We start from the raw sequence: 5248 nt of genomic DNA on the forward strand, positions 1-5248 counted from the left end.
CACGTGATGTGGATTCTGAGTCTTTGATCTTTGACTTTAATTGTCACCATTTGTTGTTGTTTTAAACCAAAATTTTAGATGTTAGAGATCTACAACATGTCTGAGTTGACAATTTTAGAGGAATTGCTGAGAAATGAACGGCAGCATGTCTTCGGATAGCACGGACCAATGATGAGGAGGGTCAGAGTAGAACAAACTATTGATCAGTATATTACAACTTGTGTTAAAAGTGGGAAAAACATTTAAATAGCATCATATCAGCTAAGACTGAGTATTGGAGTCAAAGAAAAGGGAAAATATGGGTTTAATACTGTTTTATGGTCTGTGAAGCTCACTGTCGAGCACAGTTACCACAGCAAGAATGTGACCGGAAATTAAGTATCATTGGCTTCAAAATAAAAGCACATAGTTTGTAAAGGGGAATAAGTGGAAAAACTAACTAGGAATTTTGGAGTAAAAGTACAAATATAAAGCAAAAATTCAGCTTTTTCCTGCTGTTCACATGCAAATACATAAATATGAAATAATAAACGTATAAGGAGATATATAAACACTCTTCTGAACCTAGCCGGAAGCAACAAAAGATTTTCTTTATTAAACAACTTAATAAAACAATATATTTTTATTTACAATACATTCCAATAACCTTTTCATCATATCTAATATTGAACATATTTCTTTACAGGTCTGACTTCATCTGGTCATCGAATTATGTTATTATTAGATTGTCTTTTATCACTTTCTTCTATTCAATAAAAGCTCATATAGCGATTAAAAATTCTGTGATAAATTTCAACTTTTATCTCATAATTTCAAATTACGATTACGTTTGTTGCATTGAAAACAATGGGTCTTATTTTGAAAAATCCCCACCGGAAGCTGCGACTGTACTCCCTCTAACGTGACGTTGCCGGTGTTGGATGTCCGCACGGAGCCTCTCAGCTCGGCTCAGCTCAGCGGGGCTCCGCCACACAGCAGATGTGGAGCCGGGATGAGGAGCGTGTCGCTGCCTTTTGTGCGGCTTCGGCGCTTCGACTTGAGATTTAATTTCCAGCCGAGAAACCAGAAGAAATAACCGGCGGCCACGCACAGGAACGCGGTCTCTCTGGCTGCGAGCGAGCGTGAAGGCTGCGGGCGGATGAGAGTCTGGAGAAAGTGATTTTGGAGCATTTGGAGGCACTTTGTTTGGGAACGCTCGGCTCTTTGTGCTGCAGCTTTTTCCCTCTGGGATAGAAAGGTAAGACGTCCCCTGCAGGGATTCTGGGTAAAATGTGCTGTTTGCGTCTGAACATTCACGTGAGAACAGCGTTAATGCACCACTTTCTTTCCAAAAATACATTTTTATGTCTTTATCTGTCCACCTTCACCCGTCTGCCAGGACTGATGAGGTGGCAGAAGCGCAATGTGAACGCGTATCCATCTTTTTTTTTTCCTTCTTTTTTTGTTAATCCATGTTGCACTTTTACGCACGGTCTGTGCCAAATGGATCACTACACGGCGCCCCGCTCTCACGCATGTGAGTTGAGTTTGCGGCGCGGACACCAGTCTGTTGCTCACAGAGGCAGCACTTCACCGTGGGTGTGTTCGGCTTTGTCTCCCAACACTGAGTCGCTGTGTCTCCACGGCGCGTCCTCGGAGCACTTTTCGCTCGCTAGTTATCACGAGCTTTGGTTCATGCTGAGTGTGCGCGTTTGTCGTGTAAAGGCCTCGAAGCCTGCGCCCGGGTTGTTTGCAGGAGTCGGCTCTGAGGGAGCAGCCACAGCCACGCCTCGCTGGCCCACTGCCACCCTGAGGCCTGGAGGCCCCCAGGAGCCACCCACCCAGGCTGCTTAGCCCTAATTCAACAAGGTGTTTCATTCACACATGAGAAGTAAAGAGAAACATTTCATGTATCAACTAGCTTTTCCTCAGAGTTGAGAGATCTGACTTGTTTAAAGATAAAGTACAACTACTTTATCTGAATGAATCAGCCTCAGCAGAGATGGGGAAAACATCCTCCACGCTGCACATGGATCCTCTCACATCCCAGATGATACTGAACATGCAGTCCAGTGTGAATCGATCAGTGGTGGATTGATTACAGTGGGAGAGGCTCGTCAGTGGGATCGATGGGATTGACCGTCTCAGAGACAGAGCTGGTGTTCCGATGGCACGATGATGTCGTTTTAAATCTGTGAGTTGTGGACATCTGCAGAAACCTGCACGCAATTTTATTTGTTTTTTTGTTTTGTCATTGTTGGTTTCTGTCTTTCTTTTGTTGGGTTGGTTGGTTGGTTTGGGTTTTTTGTTTTGTTTATTTAGTGTTTGGTTTTTAAGCTTCTGTTGTTGTTGTTGTTTAGCGTTTTTTTTTAGTTTGTTTTGTGTGTTTGGTTTTTTGCTTTTGTTTGATTTTTGTCGGTTGGTGGGATATTTTTGCATCATCTTGTTTTTCTTTGGTTGGTTGATTGATTTTTTTTTTTCATGAGGAAGGAAGGAGTTAGAGGTAGGGTTGGGAGTTCGGTACCACTACTAACGGGTGCTGGAATCAGTTTGTGGTTTTGGTACCTGTAATAACAAATTAATCAGACTGTCCAATATCCTTTTCTCGTCACTGGCCTTTAATACTCTATAATAATCTGAGTGATCTTACGCAGACCCCACAGATTTTCCCAGTTGTTATAGTTGCAGTGAGTTTGTTATACATTGGAGTAGTGTTATAAAGAGATGGACGTACCAGCTTTTCCACTTCTGCAAGTTGTAGCATCCTGTCACCTATGCCTCTTAAATATGCAACTAATGGCCGCCACCATGTGTCCGAGACAATAATGCAAGATACATTTAAACAAAAGCAAGATTAAAATTCCAGATCTGACCGATACACACTCAGTCTGTGTTCGTGGAAAAGTCTTGTTGAGTCTGCAGCAGCAAAGACCCAGTTTTGCCACGAGAGAATCTGGGCTCTCAGGTCAATGTGACTTCCATTTTTACCCAGACAGTGAGGAGAGCGCTCTGCCTGACAAGATGATGTGACAGTGGCCTAGAATATTCTCCCTGTTTTAAAACATTTAGAGAGCCGCTTTCCCCTGTACAGGATATAAGAATCTTGTTTTTCTAAATGTTATATTGTCTCGTCAGCTGCTCCGGGACATGAACATTGTTGTCCAGCCGTTCCTGTGTGGTTTTGGCTTCACGCTTGAGCTCATTTTCATGCTGGAAAACAAATCTCCCAATTGGCAGGTTTCTTGCAGACTGCATCAGGCTTTCCTCCAGGATTCCTCAGCTGCATTCACTTCTCATCTAGCCTCACAAGCCTGTCAGTGCAGCTGGTGTGTTTAGGATGACGAGCAGAGTTTGGCTTATACCAAAAAGAATGTTTAGTCCGACTGCCAAAAAGATCAGTTTGGTATCATTATACTGTGAAACTAGCCTGGGAAACAGACAAATCTGTGTTTTATTTGCTCTGGCAGATGCGTCTGGCCCCCTACTCCTGTTCAGAGTGTCTGGTCGGGTCCGAACACGAATTCCAAGACCAACTGTGGCCAGCTTAACGACCAGGAATCCAGCACCGAGGTGGTTTACGGACTTGGACAGATACCGCTTGCTTGTTTAGTCATGCAGCTAAAGTTAGCGGTCCTATTAGCTGACTAGACCCCAGGTTGCCAGGAGCTAAAACCCGGCAAGAAGACCACCTCGGCACTGAATCCTTGTCGTCAAATTGGCAGCCGTCAGCGTTGGATGCTGCGTTAGGTCCTGCTCGTGTTTGGCCAGCCCTCTGATCTCTTAATTGGCCTATACGCCAGTCCACTTGACATGTAGCTGTATGTCAGGGGGGCGTAACTCACATTCAGTGCTAACGCTATTGGCTACAGTCCCTCCCTGCCTGACCACTTTCACAGGAAACACCTAAATATGCAGAATTACACTCCGTCTTCAGTTTTGGCTCGACTTCAAGCTATAGTTTGTGACCAGGGCGCCATTTTTTGAAAACAGACAAAACGGCACTTAATTGCATGTGTCGCTTAGCACTACATAACACCGTCCGTTGCTTTGATTGGTCGTTGGTCCAGAGGCACCCTGAAAAGCGAAAATGAAATGAGAGGGACCGGACTAATATGCATTTGCAAATTAGTCTGGCAATGCAGGGCTACCGTAGAATACTGCCTTCTGCTGCTTTCCAGTGAACTGGAGCTGGGCCTTCTTATCACATAAAGCTACAGTCTCTCTAATCTATTAAATACAAATATCAATACATCATTCTTCAAATTTCTGATTGCACCTTCATGACCGACGACACTGCATCGGATCTTGACCCCAGGATCCAAAAAAACTCAGGCAGTATAGATCCTTCGAATTGCAATGCATTTTAAGCTCCTTTTGAGTACGGCCTACTAATGTATCTGCTTGCAAACAATCCCAGTCCATGTTTGAATCACATGAGAGCCATTACTGACAACTCTAATGTGGAAGACGGACACAAGAGGTCATGGCACAAATTAAGAGCATGAGGAGATTTGTTATTAGATTGAGACTCTGTTTGATCTGCGTCCAATTCGGAAAGTACCTAGTTGGAGGGGAACAAATCCCCGCGTTCTGTCGGTTGGAAAACATAAAATGGAGATCAAAAACAGATTATACTGGTAGAAAAATTGAAAAATATGATAATTGATTAATAAGCTCCGCAGCTACAAACAGAGCTACACAAATAGCCGAACGCCACACATAGTGAGTAAGCTTAAATTCTCGTGATTCTATTCATGCAAACCATTTCAAGATTTAAACAAAAACAAAAACCAACACCGACAAGGTACAATCAAACACACAAGCATGCACGCAGTTTTGCCAAAAACGCAGTTTTGCAAGTTCACTAATAAAGTGTATGGGTGTTTCAGTGGTGCATCAAATTCCAACAAAATCTGACTTCTCGTATTCCCAAATGTCCAGTAGATACATTTCAGTAACATTTTGAGTCCACAACACAGTATTCCATGATTAAATGGTGAAAAAATGGTAAAAAACCAAAAACCAAAACACCATTATCTCTCTACACCAGAGATCCTGAAATGGTAGCAAATTGATTGACAGCTCATTTAAGCAAATATGAGTTTATATGCCCGCCCTAGAGCCTACAACAACCAATGAGTGACTGTGTTGACAAGTGACCCACTCTCTCTCCTTTCTTCTCTCTACTGAGCCACTTACACACCAGCCTCCGGGGGATCGAAGCATCATGTAGCCAGCAAGATCACAAATCCAGCAATGTATATATAGT

This window comes from Pagrus major, chromosome 10, assembly GCF_040436345.1.
Source record: "Pagrus major chromosome 10, Pma_NU_1.0".
Lineage (NCBI taxonomy): Eukaryota > Metazoa > Chordata > Actinopteri > Spariformes > Sparidae > Pagrus > Pagrus major.